Genomic DNA, 22,690 nt, shown 5'->3' on the forward strand with positions numbered 1-22,690 from the left:
TTAAAAATGTAAAGTTACAATCATGGCAAGTATTATGAAGAAGAGGTACATAGTATTAAAAGAGTGAATAAGATGGAAAAAGTTGACTTACACATGGAGGCCAAGTAGGCCTTGGCCCCTTCATTGTCTATCTCATTGCTTAGTCCAAGACTTTGTAAACATTTGGGTGTTATGGGCCCTGTTGACTTTGCAGGTTGGTTAAGACTTCATAGCTGAACATACTGACTACTGTCTTAAAGGGAAGGGTTTACCTCATCTATATGGACCCAAGTTATCTTTGAAGTGAGCCAGGCCAAAATAAATCTCCCTTTAGATGGTTCTGAGAGTGTTCTTTGTTTTAAAATGTAAACAAAGGCAAACAGATACTCCATTATCAACAACAAAAATGTGTCCAGCCTTCAAAAAAAGCATTTTAAGACTTTTCTGTGAAATCTAATGAACTTTTGTGTAATTAAGAATATTAGAGCCGGCCTGGGAACCCGCGGAACCGAGCACAACGAATGGAGCGCCTGGGCGGCGGCGCACGCTATGGCTCTGGCCGGAGACCGCGAGGGCTACTGGGGCCCCACGACCTCCACGCTGTAGTGGTGCGAGGAGAACTACGCGGTGACCTGGTACATCGCCGAGTTCTCATATGGGATCTTAGTTCCCTGACCAGGGATCAAACCTGTGCCCCCTGAAGTGGAAGCGCAGAGTCTTAACCACTGGACCGCCAGAGAAGTCCCTATTTACTTATTTTAATGGAACAGTAATTGATGTATTGGTAAATAAGGAGAACAAATACCTCAAATTGTAATTTGGGCAACTTTGCTAACTGGAATACAGAGAATAGTAAACATTTAAAGTTTTGTCCAGTACACTATTATTTCAGGTTGAAATTTTAAGTTGTTTCTTTGATTTCGAGGTTCTACCCTTGTTACTTTGCCAACTGTTTCATAGTGGGCAGAAAAAAACACTCACCTGGAGAGTTTTCGGTAGTGCAACAAAGAGTGTTTTAAAATAAATAGGTAGGGGCGGCTTCCCTGGTGGCGCAGTGGTTGGGAGTCTGCCTGCCAATGCAGGCAGCGCGGGTTCGAGCCCTGGTCTGGGAGGATCTCACGTGCCGTGGAGCAACTAGACCCGTGCACCACAACTTCTGAGCCTGCATTCTGGAGCCCGGGAGCCACAACTACTGAAGCCCGCGCGCCTAGAGCCCGTGCTTGGCAACAACAGAGGCCCACTGCAATGAGAAGCCCGCGTGCCACAGCGAAGAGTAGCCCCGGCTCGCCACAACTGGAGAAAACCCGCGCGCAGCAACGAAGACCCAACGCAGCCAAGAAAAAAAAAAAAAAGTAAGGGCATGAAGAAACATTTTAGGACCCAGAAAAATGATTGAGCCCAAAAGAGACAGCAAAAGCAGTTTATGGTGACATGAAACCCTACATGCTTTCCTGTGGGAAAAGTACCTGACATAACGACTTGAAGTCAGAATCAGAATCCTCTCTGAACATTGCTCCATTGAACATTGTGACTTTGGGCAAATCACTTAATCATTCTTTGTACCAGTTTATTTTCTATAAAATGAGAACAATGAAGATATGGTAGGGTTGTGAGAATTAAATGGCATGATACATGTGAAAACGCACAGGGAAGTGCCTGGCAAATACTAGGTGCTCAATAAAAGTCGAATTGGAATCTAGTCAAAATAAGTTTAAAAAATAAATCCTGCTTTGTTATTAAAAAAAAAAAAAGAACTTAACATTATACCTTCAGTTCTTGACAAAACCTCTTGAAAAGGTAGTAAATTTATCCTTGGCATTGATAAAATGATTTTCATTGCAGAAGACAATCTTCATATAGGATGTAGACAGCACCTTGGTGCCAATGTAGTCCAGCGGAGCACATAATGAGCCTCAGTACTGTGTGTACAGCTTCCATCTTCACTGTAGAAGTAAAAATAAATGTGTGGTTAATCATTGCAGGAACTCCATCTGCACCTTAGGTACCCAGATGGTCCATCCAATTGAAGTTTTGTTCAGCAAATAAACTCTTTTACCATTTCAAAGCTGCTGGTAGCTGTTAGAGTTTTCAAAAGATGTTCATAAACTAGGAATTTTTCTTGAGTGACATCAGTGTGGATATTCTGGATAAAAACCAGGAGATGGCTGCTGAGACATTTCAGGTTCAAATTACATCCTGAATATAAAGAGAATAACTGTCAATTCATCCCTGCCCTGCTTTGAAATGTTAGAAGCAATTCTGAAGCATTCTCCAGCAATTCTGGAGTGGATAAAATTATTTGCCAAAGGCACTGCCTCATCTTTTTCCCCTTCTCCAAGACATAACCAGTCCCATCATTTTCAGGGCACATGGCTCTACTTATGGCCTCCATAGCTATGAGAATCTTCTTTTCCTTTGTCTGGATTTGAGTTAGGCAAATTTGGAGAATGCTGCTGACAAGCATGATGTGTTAGAACTAATCTAAGTCTTGGTAAAGTTCTACTCTTGGTATCTTGAACTTCCGTTTTAGGCAAAGATCTATACTGATGTGTTGTTATGATGGACTGTTGTAAATTTTTGGTTTAATCTTATAATTCTCACGTTTCTCTAATGAGAATGTATGTGTTTCCTTGGGTACTCTGTGCTTTGGTCTTGAAACCACTCGAGGCCAGAATCAGCAATTTTTTAAATATATATTTACAAAAGAGTGCAACTCTAGTTTTAAAAATCACTGACAAAGGAAGACTTTATTTCTGGGTCTTTTTCTTCTCTCTCCTCACTCTATTTTCGCTAACAGTTAGGCTATTTATTTCAAATTGCATTGCCCACTTAGCAAAACAGCAACAAAAATTCCATCCAGCCAAACAACAGTCTGAGGAAGTCATAGCTTAGAGCAGAGTGATTACAAAAGATGGCATGTTGAAGATTGCCATCACCATTCTTTCTGAAAGAGCATTATTTTTAACAGGAAAAAAAAAAAAAAAGCTCTACTGGACATTGTGCTCCACCAAAACAAGAGAATAAACCAAAAAAGAGAAAGTCTTAAGATTAGATTCAGGAGCAATCTAAATCAAGAGATGAGTATAGGGGATTCCTAAGATAATTAAAAAGTGAGATTAATGGTGCAATTTTTTCTGTAGATAAAAGTAGAATGGAAATTCTCAGAATGGAAGACTCCAAAAATAAAACATTGAAAGAGAGAGATTTCTTTCTGGTGAAAAATTATTCCAACTATTGGCAATGTATGGACAATTAGCAATACATATAAGGAAAAACTAAAGAAATGAAAACAGAGAGGTATCTGGGATGCCAGGTGGCCTGGGCAGGAATGTCCAATTATGGCAAAATAATAAGGTTGGTAAATCCTATCTTCCCCAAAATAAGTATAAAACTTACAATTTTTTTTTCAAAAAAAAAAAAAAAATTCAGGGCTCTGGGAATCAAACAAAGGCAAACAATAAATTGAGAAGTATAATATTTATTAGTAAAAAAAAAATTGCTGAATTTCAGGTAAGAGCAGTAGAATTCTGTGCCATCCTTTCCTGGAGCTATTCCCATCCAGTCCTTCAACTCATTTGGCATGGTATTTGTACAGGGTGAGGCTAGCTATAAAACCAGAAGGGACTGCTAAAGGGGCTGACTTGATTTGGAGGGGAGGGCAAAAAAACTCACACAAAGTAGTATTGCCAGCAATAGTAGTAACGTTGATAGGAAGAGAATGATGTGGGCCACAACCCTGCAATGTAAGCCTGAGGTTGTAATCCTGGTTGGAGTGAGTGGCAGACCTATAATCTAACCAGAAATTTAGCAGGTGGATTCCAAAAAATTAGACAGCTCTAGAAGAGCTAGCGAAGGTCCTCAGACATCAATGGCTGACTCTGAGGCCATGTGCCTATACAGAGAAGACCTGAAAGTGAATGACAGAGTGTAATGTCAAGATCAAAGATTCCAACTGCCTGAAATGTGGATTTGCTCCTAACCCAAAAACAGGTCACTGAGCAGGGTGTGAGCCTGACTGACTCAAGGTGTTTGAGGCCAATCACTGGCTGACCACTAAGCTATACATACTATGTTGACCCCTGATCCAGTTTGACCAAGATAAAGAGAGATGACACAAATTAAAAGAATTGTAAGGAAATACTATCAACATTATTATGTCAAAAAGTTAGAAACTTAGATGAAGCAGAAAATTTCCTAGAAAGACACAAACTACTGAAACAAACTTAAAAAGCTGTAGAAAATCTGAACAGAACAACAGGTAAAGAAATTGAAATAGTAATCAAAAATCCACAAAGAATAGCCCAGGCCCAGATATCTCCTCTGGTGAAATGTGTTAAACATTTAAATAAGAAATAATACCAACACTTCACAAATTCTGCCAGAAAATAGATATCCAGAAAGTAGAGGAAAAAGGGATATTTCCCAATGCTACAAGGCTAGTTTTATCCTTATACCAAAGACACATAAAGATATCTCAGGAAAAGAAAACTACAGATCAATATCTAACTTGAATATAGATGAAAATATAAGGTTATTTCTGTGATAAATAAATCCCAGTTAGTCATGGTATCCCTTTTTTATATGTTGTTGGATTTCATTTGCTAGGTTTTTGTGGGGTTTTTTGAGAAATTTTCATCTATATTCAACAAATTGGGAATAGCAGGGAACTTTCTCAATGTGAAAAAGGACATGTACAAAAACCTTTGGCTAACATTATACTAAATTGTGAAAGACTTAGTGTTTTGTCTCTAAGATTAGGGCAAAGGCAAAGATATCCTCTCTCACCTGTTCTATTCAACATTGTGCTGCAGACTCTAGGCAGTACAATAAGACAAGACAAAGAAATTAAAAGCATATAGAAAAGCAAAAGGAAGAAGTAAAACTGCCTTTTTTGAAGACAACGTGATCCTGAATGTAGAAACTCCTAAGGAATATTAAAATAAAATATTAGGACTAGTAAATGAGTTCAAGGTCACAGGATACAAGATAAATAGGCAAAGATGATTTTTTTTAATATATTCTGGCAATGAAGAATTGGAACATGAAATTTCATTCCTGATAGCATCAAAAAGAATAAAACATTTAGAATAAATGCAACAAAAGAACAAGTCTTATTCACAGAAAATCACAAGGCACTGCTGACAGAAATGAAAATTGAAATAAATGCTGACAGAAATGAAAATTGAGAGACATTTTATGTTCTAGACTGAATGACTCAATATTGTTAAGATGGCAATTCTTAGATTCAAGAAAATCTTTATCAAAATCCCACGAGGCTTTATTTATTTATTTATTTAGGGTAGAAATTGACAAGGTGCTTCTAAAATTATATGGAAACACAAAGAACTAACCAATGAAATTTTGAAAAGGAAGACTAAATGAGGAGGAGTTGGAATACCTGATTATGAAACTCACTATAAATCTATGGTAATCAAGACAATGGAGTATTTGGGTAAGGATAAACATATGGATCAACAAAACAGAATGAGAGTTCAGAAATAAACCCTTACATTTATAATTAATTGACTTTCAGCAAAAGTTCCAAAGCAGTTTAATGAAGGAAAGGAGATTCTTTGCAACAAATGATGCTTGGAGAACTAGTTACCCACATGTTTAAAAAAATGATCTTAGACCCTTATCTCACAGCATACATATAAGTTAACTCTAAATAGTTGATACATCTAAATGTAGGAACTAAAACTCTAAAACATCTAGAAGAAAACACTGTAGGAAATCTCTGTGACTTTGAGTTAGGCAAAGATCTCTTAGGTATGCTATCAAAAAGCGATACAGTAGACTTAAGGACATTTGTTTTTTGTATTAGTATTCCATACTGTGTAACAAATTACTGCAACATTAGTGGCTTAAAACATATACTTATTAGTCCACAACTTCTCTAAGTCAGAAATCAGGACATAGTTCAGTTGGATCTTTTGCTTAGGGTCTTACAAGACTGTGATCAAGGTGTCAGCCAAGGCTGAGGTTGCATCTGAAAGTCAACTAGGGAAGGTCTCTTTCCCAACTTGGAGGACTGTTGACAGTATCCAGTACCTGAGGACTAAAGGATTCATGGCATCTTGCTCCTTCAAAGCCAGGAAGGAGAGAGAGAACGAGAGAGAGAGAGAGAGAGAGGGGCTCTAGCAGGAGAAAGAAAGGTCTGGCAAAATAGGTGCTATACTCTTCAGTTGTTTACATGGAACCACCTTTGCCACATCTCATTGGTAAGAAGCAAGTCACAGGTCCCACCATATTCAAGGGGAGGGATTTAACCAAAGCACCAATAACAGGAGGCAGGGGTAATGAGGGCCATTTTAAGTCTGTCTACTACACTCTACCAAAGACAACAGTAAGAAAATTTAAAAAGACAAGCCACCAACTTGGAGAAAATATTTGCAAATTACATCTCAGGGGTTGGCAAACTATGGCCTGCAGCCTGTTTTTGTAAGACCCATGAGCTAAGAATGGTTTTTATATTTTTAAAGGGTTGTTTAAAAAAGAAGAATATGCAAAAACGATCCTATATGACATACAAAACATAAAATATTTACTATCTTTCCATGTACAAAAAAAGTTTGTGAATTTCTGCTAACAGACTTGAATCCAGAATATATAAGCACTTTTACAACTCATTAATAAGACTAACAAGCCATTTAAAAGTGGATGATTTAGGCAACACCCCTCCCCACTATATCCATGCTCCAATCCCTGAAATTTGTGAATATGTTATAGTACTTGGTATAAGGGATTTTGCTGATGTAATTAAGGTTACGGACTATAATACAGGGATATTATGCTAGATTACCTGGGTGGTCCCAATCTAATCATACTAGCCCATAAAAACTAGCATCAAAAAGATGAGCTAGGGGAGCTTCAAGATGGCAGAAGAGTAAGAAGTGGAGATCACCTTCCTCCCCACAAATACATTAGAAATACATCTACATGTGGAACAGCTCCTACAGAACACCTACTGAACGCTGGCAGAAGACCTCAGACTTCCCAAAAGGCAAGAAACTCCCCACATAACTGGGTAGGGCAAAAGAAAAAAGAAAAGACAGAGACAAAGAATAGGGAAGGGACCTGCGCCAGTGGGAGGGAACTGTGAAGGAGGAAAGGTTTCCACACACTAGGAAGCCCCTTCGCGGGCGGAGACTACGGGTGGCCGTGGGGGAAGCTTTGGAGCCACGGAGGAGAGCGCAGCCACAGGGGTGCGGAGGGCAAAGTGGAGAGATTCCCGCACGGAGGATTAGTGCTGAGTGGCACTCACCAGCCCGAGAGGCTTGTCTGCTCAGCCGCCGGGGCAGGCAGGGCTGGGAGCTGAGGCTCGGGCTTCGGTCGGATCGCAGGGAGAGGACTGGGGTTGGCGGCGTGAACACAGCCTGAAGGGGCTAGTGCGCCACAGCTAGCCGGGAGGGAGTCCGGGAAAAAGTCTACAGCTGCCGAAGGGGAAAGAGACTTTTTCTTGCCTCTTTGTTTCCTGGTGCGCGAGGAGAGGGGATTAAGAGCGCCGCTTAAAGAAGCTCCAGAGACGGCGCGAGCCGCGGCCATCAGCGCGGACCCCAGAGACGGGCATGAGACGCTAAGGCTGCTGCTGCCGCCACCAAGAAGCCTGTGTGCGAGCACAGGTCACTCTCCACACCGCCCCCTCCCGGGAGCCTGTGCAGCCCGCCACTGCCAGGGTCCCGTGATCCAGGGACAACTTCCCCGGGAGAACGCACGGCGCGCCTCAGGCTGGTGCAACGTCACGCCGGCCTCTGCCGCCACAGGCTCGCCCCGCATCCGTACCCCTCCCTCCCCCCAGCCTGAGTGAGCCAGAGCCCCGGAATCAGCTGCTCCTTTAACCCCATCCTGTCTGGGCGGGAACAGAGGCCCTCAGGCGACCTACACGCAGAGGCGGGTCCAAAACCAAAGCTGAACCCCAGGAGCTGTGCGAACAAAGAAGAGAAAGGGAAATCTCTCCCAGCAGCCTCAGGAGCAGTGGATTAAAGGTCCACAATCAACTTGATGTACCCTGCATCTGTGGAATACCTGAATAGACTGAAGAATCCCAAATTGAGGAGGTGGACTTTGGGAGCAACGATATATATATATATTTTTCCCTTTTTCTCTCTTTGAGTGTGTATGTGTATGCTTCTGTGTGTGATTTTGTCTGTATAGCTTTGCTTTTACCATTTGTCCTAGGGTTCTATCTGTCCAGTTTTTTTTTGTTTTTGTTTTTTTAGTATAGTTTTTAGCACTTGTTATCATTGGTGGATTTGTTTTTTTGGTTTGGTTGCTCTTTTCTTTCTTTCTTTCATTTTTTTTTTATTACTTAAAATTTTTTTTAATAATTATTTTTTAGTTTTTATTTTAATAACTTTATTTTATTTTACTTTATTTTATTTTATCTTCTTTCTTTCTTTCTTTCTTTCCTTCTTTTTTCCCTTTTATTTTGAGCCGTGTGGATGACAGGCTCTTGGTGCTCCAGCCAGGTGTCAGGGCTGTGCCTCTGAACTGGGAAAGCCAACTCAGGACACTGGTCCACAGGAGACCTCTCAGCTCCACATAATATCAAATAGCACAAATATCCCAGAGATCTCCATCCCAACACCAACACGCAGCTCCACTCAATGACCAGCAAGTTACAGTGCTGGACACCCTATGCCAAACAACTAGCAAGACAGGAACACAAACCCACCTGTTAGCAGAGAGGCTGCATAAAATCATAATAAGGCCACAGATACCCCAAAACACACTACCAGAGATGGACCTGCCCACCAGAAAGACAAGATCCAGCCTCATCCACTAGAACACAGGCACTAGTCCCCTCCACCAGGAAGCCTACAAAACCCACTGAAGCAACCTTTGCCACTGGGGGCAGACACCAAAAACAATGGGAACTACGAACCTGCAGCCTGCGAAAAGAAGTCCCCAAACACAGTAAGTTAAGCAAAATGAGAAGACAGAGAAACACACAGGAGATGAAGGAGCAAGGCAAAAAACCACCAGGCCTAACAAATGAAGAGGAAATAGGCAGTCTACCTGAAAAAGAATTCAGAGTTATGATAGTAAAGATGATCCAAAATCTTGCAAATAGAACAGAGAAAATACAAAAAACATTCAACAAGGACAAAGAAGAACTAAGGAGCAAACAAACAGTGTAGAACAACACAATAAATGAAATTAAAATTTCACTAGAAGGGATCAATAGCAAAATAATTGAGGCAGAAGAACGGATAAGTGACCTGGAAGATAAAATAGTGGAAATAACTACGGCAGAGCAGAATAAAGAAAACAGAATGAAAAGAATTGAGAGCCGTCTCAGAGACCTCTGGGGCAACATTAAACACACCAACATTCGAATTATAGGGGTCCCAGAAGAAGAAGAGAAAAAGAAAGAGACTGAGAAAATATTTGAAGAGATTATAGTTGAAAACTTCCCTAATATGGGAAAGGAAATAGTCAATCAAGTCCAGGAAGCACAGACAGTCCCATACAGGATAAATCCAAGGAGAAACATGCCAAAACACATATTAATCAAACTATCAAAAATTAAATACAAAGAAGAAATATTAAAAGCAGCAAGGGAAAAACAACAAATAACACACAAGAGAATCCCCATAAGGTTAATAGCTGATCTTTCAGCAAAAACTCTGCAAGCCAGAAGGGAGTGGCAGGACATATTTAAAGTGATGAAGGAGAAAAACCTACAACCAAGATTACTCTACCGAGCAAGGATCTCATTCAGATTTGATGGAGAAATTAAAAACTTTACAGACAAGCAAAAGCTAAGAGAATTCAGCACCACCAAACCAGCTTTACAACAAATGCTAAAGGAATTTCTCTTGGCAGGAAACACAAAAGAAGGAAAACACCTACAATAACAAACCCAAAACATTTAAGAAAATGGGAATAGGAACATACATATCGATAATTACCTTGAATGTAAATGGATTAAATGCTCCCACCAAAAGACACAGGCTGGCTGAATGGATACAAAAACAAGACCCATATATATGCTGTCTACAAGAGACCCACTTCAGACCTAGAGACACATACAGACTGAAAGTGAGGGGATGGAAAAAGATATTCCATGCAAAAGGAAATCAAAAGAAAGCTGGAGTAGCAATTCTCATATCAGACAAAATAGACTTTAAAATAAAGACTATTACAAGAGACAAAGAAGGACACTATATAATGATCAAGGGATCGATCCAAGAGGAAGGTATAACAATTGTAAATATTTATGCACCCAACATAGGAGCACCTCAATACATAAGGCAAATACTAACAGCCATAAAAGGGGAAATCGACAGCAACACAATCATAGTAGGGGACTTTAACACCCCACTTTCACCAATGGACAGATCATCCAAAATGAAAATAAATAAGGAAACACAAGCTTTAAATGATACATTAAACAAGATGGACTTAATTGATATTTATAAGACATTCCATCCAAAACCAACAGAATACACTTTCTTCTCAAGTGCTCATGGAACATTCTCAAGGATAGATCATATCTTGGGTCACAAAGCAAGCCTTGGTAAATTTAAGAAAGTTGAAATCATATCAAGTATCTTTTCTGACCACAATGCTATGAGACTAGATATCAATTACAGGAAAAAATCAGTAAAAATTACAAACACATGGAGGCTAAACAATACACTACTTAATAACCAAGATATCACTGAAGAAATCAAAGAGGAAATCAAATAATACCTAGAAACAAATGACAGTGAAAACACGACGACCCAAAACCTATGGGATACAGCAAAAGCAGCTCTAAGAGGGAAGTTTATACCTATACAATCCTACCTTAAGAAACAAGAAACATCTCAAATAAACAACCTAACCTTACACCTAAAGCAATTAGAGAAAGAAGAAGAAAAATACCCCAAAGTTAGCAGAAGGAAAGAAAACATAAAGATCAGGTCAGAAATAAATGAAAAAGAAATGAAGGAAACAATAGCAAAGATCAATAAAATTAAAAGCTGGTTCTTTGAGAAGATAAACAAAACTGATAAACCATTAGCCAGACTCATCAAGAAAAAAAGGGAGAAGACTCAAACCAATAGAATTAGAAATGAAAAAGGAGAAGTAACAAGTGACACTGCAGAAATACAAAGGATCATGAGAGATTACTACAAGCAACTATATGGCAATAAAATGGACAACCTGGAAGAAATGGAGAAATTCTTAGAAATGCACCTCCTTCCGAGATTGAACCAGGAAGAAATAGAAAATATGAACAGACCAATCACAAGCACTGAAATTGAAACTGTGATTAAAAATCTTCCAACAAACAAAAGCCCAGGACCAGATGGCTTCACTGGCGAATTCTATCAAACATTTATAAAAGAGCTGACACCTATCCTTCTCAAACTCTTCCAAAATATAGCAGAGGGAGGAACACTCCCAAACTCATTCTACATGGCCACCATCACCCTGATACCACAACCAGACAAAGATGTCACAAAGAAAGAAAACTACAGGGCAATATCACTGATGAACATAGATGCAAAAGTCCTCAACAAAATACTAGCAAACAGAATCCAACAGCACATTAAAAGGATCATACACCATGACCAAGTGGGGTTTATCCCAGGGATGCAAGGAGTCTTCAATATACGGAAATCAAACAATGTGACACACCATATTAAGAAACTGAAGGAGGAAAACCATATGATCATCTCAATAGATGCAGAGAAAGCTTTTGACAAAATATTAAACATCCATTTATCATAAAAATCCTCCAGAAAGTAGGTATAGAGGGAGCTTTCCTCAACATCATAAAGGCCATATATGACAAACTCACAGCCAACATCGTCCTCAGTGGTGAAAAACTGAAATCATTTCCACTAAGATCAGGAACTAGACAAGTTTGCCCACTCTTACCACTATTATTCAAGATAGTTTTGGAAGTTTTAGTCACAGCAATCAGAGAAGAAAAAGAAATAAAAGGAATACAAATCAGAAAAGAAGAAGTAAAGCTGTCACTGTTTGCAGATGACATGATACTATACATAGAGAATCCTAAAGATGCTACCATAAAACTACTAGAGCTAATCAGTGATTTTGGTATAGTAGCAGGATACAAAATGAATGCACAGAAATCTCTTGCATTCCTATACACTAATGATGAAAAATCTGAAAGTGAAATTAAGAAAACACTCCCATTTACCATTGCAACGAGAAGAATAAAATATCTAGGAATAAACCTACCTAAGGAGACAAAAGACCTGTATGCAGAAAATTATAAGACACTGATGAAAGAAATTAAAGATGATACAAATAGAGGGAGAGATATACCATGTTCTTGGATTGGAAGAATCAACATTGTAAAAATGACTACACTACCCAAAGCAATCTACAGATTCAATGCAATCACTATCAAACTACCACTGGCATTTTTCACAGAACTAGAACAAAAAATTGCACAATTTGTATGGAAACACAAATGACCCCGAATAGCCAAAGCAATCTTGAGAAAGAAAAACAGAGCTGGAAGAATCAGGCTCCCTGACTTCAGACTATACTACAAAGCTACAATAATCAAGACAGGAAGGTACTGGCACAAAAACAGAAATATAGATCAATGGAACAGGATAGAAAGCCCAGAGATAAACCCACGCACATATGGTCACCTTATCTTTGATAAAGGAGGCAAGAATATACAGTGGAGAAAAGACAGCCTCTTCAATAAGTGGTGCTGGGAAAACTGGACAGCTACATGTAAAAGAATGAAAGTAGACACTCCCTAACACCATACACAAAAGTAAACTCAAAATGCATTAAAGACCTAAATGTAAGGCCTGACACTATCAAACTCTTAGAGGAAAACATAGGCAGAACACTCTATGACATAAATCACAGCAAGATCCTTTTTGACCCCCCTCCTAGAGAAATGGAAATAAAAACAAAAATAAACAAATGCAACCTAATGAAACTTAAAAGCTTTTTCATAACAAAGGAAACCATAAACAAGACGAAAAGACAACCCTCAGAATGGGAGAAAATATTTGCAAATGAAGCAACTGACAAAGGATTAATCTCCAAATTTAAAAGCAGCTCATGCAGCTCAATATCAAAAAACCAAACAACCCAATCCAAAAATGGGCAGAAGCCCTAAATAGGCATTTCTCCAAAGAAGATATACAGATTGCCAACAAACATGTGAAAGAATGCTCAACATCATTAATCATTAGAGAAATGCAAATCAAAACTACAATGAGATATCATCTCATACTGGTCAGAATGGCCATCATCAAAAAATCTACAAACAATAAATGCTGGAGAGGGTGTGGAGAAAAGGGAACTCTCTGGCACTGTTGGTGGGAATGTAAATTGATACAGCCACTATGGAGAACAGTATGAAGGTTCCTTAAAAAACTAGAAATACAACTACCATACGACCCAGCAATCCCACTACTGGGCATATACCCTGAGAAAACCATAATTCAAAAAGAGTCATGTGCCACAATGTTCATTGCAGCTCTATTTACAATAGCCAGGACATGGAAACAACCTAAGTGTCCATCGACAGATGAATGGATAAAGAAGATGTGGCACATATACAATGGAATATTACTCAGCCATAAAAAGAAACGAAATTGAGTTATTTGTAGTGAGGTGGATGGACCTAGAATCTGTCATACAAAGTGAAGTAAGTCAGAAAGAGAAAAACAAATACCATCTGCTAACACATATATATGGAATCTAAAAAAAAAAAAAAAAGGTCATGAAGAACCTAGGGGCAAGACGGGAATAAAGACACAGACCTATTAGAGAATGAGATTGAGGATACGGGGAAGGGGAAGGGGAAGCCTGGAGAAAGTGAGAGAGTGGTATGGACATATATATACTACCAAACATAAAATAGCTAGCTAGTGGAAATCAGCTGCATAGCACAGGGAGATCAGCTCGGTGCTTTGTGACCACCTAGAGGGGTGGGATAGGGAGGGTAGGAGGGAGGGAGACACAAGAGGGAAGAGATATCGGGACATATGTATATGTATAACTGATTCACTTTGTTATAAAGCAGAAACTAACACACCATTGTAAAGCAATTATACTCCAATAAATATGTTAAAAAAAAAACTATTGCAAAAATTCAGGCACTGAAATTGTTTAGTGAATAAAAGTTTATGCATTTGGTATATTCTAAAAAAAAAAAAAGGATGAGCTAGAAAGAAAAGATAGAGGCAGAGAGATTTGAAGTGTGTGGGGAAAGAAACTCCTTGTTGCTGGCAGGGGCCACAGAGAAAGAATAAAAGGAATTCAGGTAGCATTTAGAAACAAAGACTGGTCCGTGGATGACAGTTAGCAAGGAAACAGAGACCTTGGTCTTACAACCACTAAGAACTGAATTTGGCCAGCAAGCTGAGTGAGCTTGAAAGAGGATTCTTTCCTAGTGCATGCAGTAAGGGACACAACCTGTTGTCCTGTTGATAATTTAATTACAGCCTTGTGAGACCCTAAGCAGGAGACCCAGCTGAGCCAGAATGGACTTCTCACCTACAGAGACTGTGAGATAATAAATGTAGTATTTTAAGCAGCCACATTTGCAGTAATTTATTATGGCAGCAATAAAAAACTAATACAGTAGGCAACAGATTTGCATAGACATTTCATCAAAAAGATCATGAGCTCATAAGCCCAGGATAAGAGGCTCAAAATAATGAGTCATTAGAGAAATATGAATTAAAATGAGATACTGCTATACACCCACTAAAATGGCTTTAAACAAAAAGACTGACAATTTCGAGTGTAGGTGAGTATATGGAGTAACTGGAACACCCATACGTTGCTTGTGTGAATGTAAAATTAGACAGTTACTTTGGAAAACAGATTGGCGGTTTCTTAAAACATTAAATGTAAACTTACTATATAATTCAGAAATCCATGCCTAGGTATTTATCCAAGGGAAATGAAAACACAAGTCATACAAGGCTTGCACGCATATGTTAACAGCAGCATTATTTATAGTAGCCAAAAAGTGGAAACAATCCAAATATCCATCAGCTGGTGAGTGGATTAACAAAGTGTTGTATATGCATAAAATAGAATACTATTCATCAATAAAAAGGAACGAACTACAGATACAGGCTACAACATAATGAATCTCAAAATATTACGCTAAGTGAAAGAAGCCAGATACAAAAGACTACATGTTGCATGATTTCATTTATATGAAGTTTCCAAAAAAGGCAAATTTATAGAGACAGAAAACAGATGAGTGGATGCCTGGGGCTGGGAGTGGGAGCAGGGGCTGACTGTAAACAGACACGAAAGAGTTTTCTGGGGTGATGGAAATGTTCCAAAGCTAGATTGTGGTGATAGTTACACAACCCTATAAATTTACTAAAATTCATTGAGTTGTATGTTGAATTGTAATGATGGGTGCATATTATGGTGTGTAAGTTGTACCTCAATAAAAAAAAACATGGTGATAATTAACTTCAGAAAAATATAAGAAAGGAAATATATTCATTGTACAGTGCTCAGCTGTGAGTAATATTTACATAGACATAACTGGGTATCGATTTAATCTAAAAAATGAATACAACTACATTGGAATCATGGAGCAGGAGAAGCAGAGAGGATGGGAACATAAGAGAATAAAATGCCCCACTACCATAATAAGAAAGTAATTAGATTATGTCCCAAATTGATGTATCTAAACACAGCAAAATATGCATATTATTTAAGCACAGAAAGTTAGGTAAAGGCCAACAAGAAACAGCTGAAAGAGTCAAAGTGAAATCACCAAGTAGGGAGGAGGAAAAAGTGGGTAAGGGAACTGATAATTTTTTTTGTTGTTGGTATAAAACTTTTAGTACAATTTGACTTTTTAAAACCTGTACATTTATTTATTGATGAAAACAAGACAATATTTAAACCAAACACACAAGCTTTCTTATTTTTTTCCTCCTTTCTATTTTATTTTTCCTCCTCTTTCTGGGAGATTTCCTAAAGTTCTCCTAAATTTAACTTCCTAACAAATCTATTTAGTTTTTTTAAAAAAAATTATACGCTCATATTTTAAATTTCATGACCTTTCTTTTGTTCCTTGAAAGTTTTTTTTTTAGTGTGTTACTAACTGCTCTTCTCTCTCTAGGATTATTGAGTTTTTCTAAAGGTTTCTTTTCCCTATAGAAGGTTTCCTCCAAGTGCTTTATTTCTGTTTGCTTGATCTCAATTATTCCTATTGTAAGGTTTCCTCAATTGTCTGGGAATCTTCTTAGCCCACTTATGTTGAAGAGTATAAGACTAAGATATATCCGCAGAGAATAAATTGCTGGTCTTCCGTCTGGTGATTGGGGAGAATTTGCCCAGCTTCTTAAGCTGCTCTTCACCAAGTTTCATTATATTAACACCCCATTTCTGGAAGTACTTAGCCTTTCTAATACCTGAGCCTTTGGAGGAGTCTATGTATACATTCAGGCTTTCCTCATTTGACAGATTTGGATTCATCTTCTTCTAGTCTTTTTTTAAAAAAAAAAATCTTTATTGGAGTATAATTGCTTTACAATGGGGTGTTAGTTTCTGCTTTATAACAAAGTGAATCTGTTATACATATACATATATCCCCATATCTCTTCCCTCTTGCATCTCCCTCCCTCCCACCCTCCCTATCCCACCTCTCTAGGTGGTCACAAAGCACCGAGCTGATCTCCCTGTGCTATGCGGCTGCTTCCCACTAGCTATCTATTTTAGACTTGGTAGTGTATATATGTCCATAACACTCTCTCACTTTGTCCCAACTTACCCTTCCCCCTCCCTGTATCCTCAAGTCCATTCTCTAGTAAGTCTGTGTCTATATTCCTGTCTTGCCCCTAGGTTCTTCATGACCTTTTTTTCCCCCTTAGATTCCATATATATGTGTTAGCATACGGTATTTGTTTTTCTCTTTCTGACTTACTTCACTCTGTATGACAGACTCTAGGTCCATCCACCTCACTACAAATAACCCACTTTCGTTTCTTTTTATGGCTGAGTAATATTCCATTGTATATATGTGCCACATCTTCTTTATCCATTCATCTGTCGAAAGACACTTAGGTTGTTTCCATGTCCTGGCTATTGTAAATAGAGCTGCAATGAACATTGTGGTATATGACTCTTTCTGAATTATGGTTTTCTCAGGGTATATGCCCAGTAGTGGGATTGCTGGGTCGTATGGTAGCTCTATTTCTAGTTTTTTAAGGAACCTCCATACTGTTCTCCATAGTGGCTGTGTCAATTTACATTACCACCAACAGTGCAAGAGGGTTCCCTTTTCTCTACACCCTCTCCAGCAAATATTGTTTGTAGATTTTTTGATGATGGCCATTCTGACCAGTATGAGATGATATCTCATTGTAGTTTTCATTTGCATTTCTCTAATGATTAATGATGTTGAGCATTCTTTCATGTGTTTGTTGGCAATCTGTATATCTTCTTTGGAGAAATGTCTATGTAGGTCTTCTGCCCATTTTTGGATTGGGTTGTTTGGTTTTTTGATGTTGAGCTGCATGAGCTGCTTGTAAATTTTGGAGATTAATCCTTTGTCAGTTGCTTCATTTGCAAATATTTTCTCCTATTCTGAGGGTTGTCTTTTCGTCTTGTTTATGGTTTCCTTTGCTGTGCAAAAGCTTTTAAATTTCATTAGGTCGCATTTGTTTATTTTTGTTTTAATTTCCATTTCTCTCGGAGGTGGGTCAAAAAGTATCTTGTTGTGATTTATGTCATAGAGTGTTCTGCCTATGTTTTCCGCTAAGAGTTTGATAGTGTCTGGCCTTACATTTAGGTCTTTAATCCATTTTGAGTTTATTTTTGTGTATGGTGTTAAGGAGTGTTCTAATTTCATTCTTTTATATGTAGCTGTCCAGTTTTCCCAGCACCACTTATTGAAGAGACTGTCTTTTCTCCATTGCATATTCTTGCCTCCTTTATCAAAAATAAGGTGACCATATGTGCATGGGTTTATCTCTGAGCTTTCTATCTTGTTCCATTGATCTATATTTCTGTTTTTCTTCCAGTACCATACTGTCTTGATTACTGTAGCTTTGTAGTATAGTCTGAAGTCCAGGAGCCTGATTCCTCCAGCTCCGTTGTTCTGTCTCAAGATTGCTTTGGCTATTTGGGTCTTTTGTGTTTCCATACAAATTGTGAAATTTTTTGTTTTAGTTCTGTGAAAAATGCCAGTGGTAGTTTGATAGGGATTGCATTGAATCTGTAGATTGCTTTGGGTAGTGTAGTCATTTTTACAATGTTGATTCTTCCAATCCAAGAACATGGTATATCTCTTTATCTGTTTGTATCATCTTTAATTTCTTTCATCAGTGTCTTATAATTTTCTGCGTACAGGTCTTTTGTCCCCTTAGGTAGGTTTATTCCTAGGTATTTTATCCTTTCTGTTGCAGTGGTAAATGGGAGTGTTTCCTTAATTTCTCTTCCAGATTTTTCATCATTAGTGTATAGGAATGCAATAGATTTCTGTGCATTAATTTTGTATCCTGCAGATTTACCAAATTCATTGATTAGCTCTAGTGGTTTTCTGGTAGCATCTTTAGGATTCTCTATGTATAGTATCATGTCATCTGCAAACAGTGCCAGCTTTACTTCTTCTCTTCTGATTTGGATTCCTTTTATTTCTTTTTCTTCTCTGATTTTTGTGGCTAAAACTTCCAAAACTATGTTGAATAATAGTGGTGAGAGTGGGCAAACTTGTCTAGTTCCTGATCTTAGTGGAAATGGTTTCAGTTTTTCACCACTGAGGACGATGTTGGCTGTGAGTTTGTCATATATGGTCTTTATTATGTTGAGGAAAGTTCCCTCTATGCCTACTTTCTGGAGGGTTTTTGTGATAAATGGGTGTTGAATTTTGTCAAAAGCTTTCTGTGCATCTATTGAGATAATCCTATAGTTTTTCTCCTTTAATTTGTTAATATGGTGTATCACGTTGACTGATTTTCGTATATTGAAGACTCCTTGCATTCCTGGGATAATCCTCACTTGATCACGGTGTATGATCCTTTTAATGTACTGTTGGATTCTGTTTGCTAGCATTTTGTTGAGGACTTTTGCATCTATGTTCATCAGTGATATTGGCCTGTAGTTTTCTTTCTTTGTGACATCTTGCCTGGTTTTGGTATCAGGGTGATGGTGGCCTCGTAGAATGAGTTTGGGAGTGTTCCTCCCTCTGCTATATTTTGGAAGAGTTTGAGAAGGATAGGTGTTAGTTCTTCACTAAATGTTTGACAAAAGTCACCTGTGAAGCCATCTGGTCCTGGGTTTTTGTTTGTTGGAAGATTTTTAATCACAGTTTCAATTTCAGTGCTTGTGATTGGTCTGTTCATATTTTCTATTTCTTCCTGGTTCAGTCTCAGAAGGTTGTGCATTTCTAAGAATTTGTCCATTTCTTCCAGGTTGTCCATTTTATTGCCATATAGTTGCTTGTAGTACTCTCTCATGATCCTTTGTATTTCTGCAGTGTCAGTTGTTACTTCTCTTTTTCACTTCTAATTCTATTGGTTTGAGTCTTCTCCCTTTTTTTCTTGATGAGTCTGGCTAATGGTTTATCAATTTTGTTTATCTTCTCAAAGAACCAGCTTTTAGTTTTATTGATCTTTGCTATTGTTTCCTTCATTTCTTTTTCATTTATTTCTGCTCTGATCTTTATGCTTTCTTTCCTTCTGCTAACTTTGGGGTATTTTTCTTCTTCTTTCTCTAATTACTTTAGGTGTAAGGTTAGGTTGTTTATTTGAGATGTTTCTTGTTTCTTAAGGTAGGGTTGTATTGCTATAAACTTCCCTCTTAGAACTGATTTTGCTGCATCCCATAGGTTTTCGGTCGTCGTGTTTTCACTGTCATTTGTTTCTAGGTATTTTTTGATTTTCTCTTTGATTTCTTCAGTGATATCTTGGTTATTAAGTAGTGTATTGTTTAGCCTCCATGTGTTTGTATTTTTTACAGATTTTTTCCTGTAACTGATAGCTAGTCTCATAGAGTTGTGGTCGGAGAAGGTACTTGATACAATTTCAATTTTCTTAAATTTACCAAGGCTTGATTTGTGACCCAAGATATGATCCTTGAGAATGTTCCATGAGCACTTGAGAAGAAAGTGTATTATGTTGGTTTTGGATGGAATGTCCTATAAATATCAATTAAGTCCATCTTGTTTAATGTATCATTTAAAGCTTGTGTTTCCTTATTTATTTTCATTTTGGATGATCTCTCCATTGGTGAAAGTGGGGTATTAAAGTCCCCTGCTATGATAGTGTTACTTTCGATTTCCCCTTTCATGGCCGTTAGTATTTGCCTTATGTATTGAGGTGCTCCTATGTTGGGTGCATAAATATTTACAATTGTTTTATCTTCTTATTGGATTTACCCCTTGATCATTATGTAGTGTCTTTCTTTGTCCCTTGTAATAGTCTTTGTTTTAAAGTCCATTTTGTCTGATATGAGAATTGCTACTCCAGCTTTCTTTTGATTTCCCTTTGCATGGAATATCTTTTTCCATCCCCTCACTTTCATTTTGTATGTGTCCCTATGTCTGAAGTGGGTCTCTTGTAGACAGCATATATACGGGTCTTGTTTTTGTATCCATTCAGCCAGTCTATGTCTTTTTGTTGGAACATTTAATCCAGTTACATTTAAGGTAATTATCGATATGTATATTCCTATTAGCATTTTCTTAATTGTTCTGGGTTTGTTATTGTAGGTCTTTTCCTTCTATTGTGTTTCCTGCCTAGAGAAGTTCGTTTAGCATTTGTTGTAAAGCTGGTTTGGTCATGCTGAATTCTTTTAGCTTTTGCTTGTCTGTAAAGGTTTTAATTTCTCTGTCAAATCTGAATGAGATCCTTGCTGGGTAGAGTAATCTTGGTTGTAGGTTTTTCCCTTCATCACTTTAAATATGTCCTGCCACTCCCTTCTGGTTTGCAGAGTTTCTGCTGAAAGATCAGCTATTAACCTTATGCGGATTCTCTTGTGTGTTATTTGTTGTTTTTCCCTTGCTGCTTTTAATATTTTTTCTCTGTATTTAATTTTTGATAGTTTGATTAATAGGTATCTTGGACTGTTTCTCCTTGCATTTATCCTGTATGGGACTGTCTGTGCTTCCTGGACTTGATTAACTATTTCCTTTCCCATATTAGGGAAGTTTTCAACTATAATCTCTTCAAATACTCTCTCAGTCCTTTTCTTTTTCTCTTCTTCTTCTGGGACCCCTACAATTCGAATGTTGGTGCATTTTGTTGTCCCAGAGGTCTCTGAGACTGCCCTCAATTCTTTTCATTCTTTTTTCTTTATTCTGCTCTGCTGTAGTTATTTCCACTATTTTATCTTCCAGGTCACTTATCCGTTCTTCTGCCTCAGTTATTCTGCTATTGGTCCCTTCTAAAGAATTTTTAATTTTGTTTATTGTGTTGTTCATCACTGTTTGCTGTTTAGTTCTTCTAAGTCCTTGTCAAACGTTTCTTTTATTTTCTCCAGTCTATTTGCAAGATTTTGGATCATCTTTACTATCATTATTCTGATTTCTTTTTCAGTTTGACTACCTATTTCCTCTTCATTTGTTAGGTCTGGTGGCTTTTTACCCTGCTCCTTCATCTGCTGTGTGTTTCTCTGTCTTCTCATTTTGCTTATCTTACTGTGTTTGGGGTCTCCTTTTTGCAGGCTGCAGGTTGGTAGTTCCTGCTGTTTTTGGTGTCTGTCCCCAGTGGCTAAGGTTGGTTCAGTGGGTTGTGTAGGCTTACTGGTGGAGGGGACTAGTGCCTTTGTTTTGGTGGATGAGGCTGGATCTTGTCTTTCTGGTGGGCAGGTCCACTTCTGGTGGTGTGTTTTGGGGTGTCTGTGGCCTTGTTATGATTTTAGGCAGCCTCTGTGTTAATGGATGGAGTTGTGTTCCTGTCTTGCTAGTTGTTTGGCATAGGGTGTCCAGCACTATAGCTTGCTGGTCGTTGAGTGGAGCTGGGTCTTGGCGTTGAGATGGAGATCTCTGGGAGATTTTCACCATTTGATATTACGTGGAGCTGGGAGGTCTCTTGTGGACCAATGTCCTGAACTGGCCTCTCCCACTTCAGAGGCACAGCTCTGACACCTGGCTGGAGCACCAAGAGCCTGTCCTCCACATGGCTCAGAATAAAAGGTAGAAAAAATAGAAAGAAAGAAAGAAAGGAGAAGATAAATAAAATAAAATAAAATAAGTTTATTAAAATCAAAAAATTATTATTAAAAATAATATTTTTAAGTAATGAAAAAAAAAGAAAGAAACAAAGAAAGAAGAGAGCAACCAAACCAAAAAACAAATCCACCAATGATAATAAGTGCTAAAAACTACACTAAAAAAACAAAAACCAAAGCCAAAAAATGGACAGACAGAACCCTATGACAAATGGTAAAAGCAATGCTATACAGACAAAATCTCACACATAAGCATACACATACACACTCACAAAAGAGAGAAAGGGAAAAATATATATATATCGTTGCTCCCAAAGTCCACCTCCTCAATTTGGGATGATTCGTTGTCCATTCAGGTATTCAACAGATGCAGGCACATCAAGTTGATCGTGGGGATTTAATCCGCTGCTCCTGAGGCTGCTGGGAGAAATTTCCCTTTCTCTTCTTTCTTCGCACAGCTCCAGGGGTTCAGCTTTGGATTTGGCCCCGCCTCTGCGCGTAGGTTGCCTGAGGGCGTCTGTTCTTCGCTCACACAGAACGGAGTTAAAGGAGCCACTGCTTTGGG

This window comes from Balaenoptera musculus, chromosome 13, assembly GCF_009873245.2.
Source record: "Balaenoptera musculus isolate JJ_BM4_2016_0621 chromosome 13, mBalMus1.pri.v3, whole genome shotgun sequence".
In the NCBI taxonomy this organism is placed as follows: Eukaryota; Metazoa; Chordata; class Mammalia; order Artiodactyla; family Balaenopteridae; genus Balaenoptera; species Balaenoptera musculus.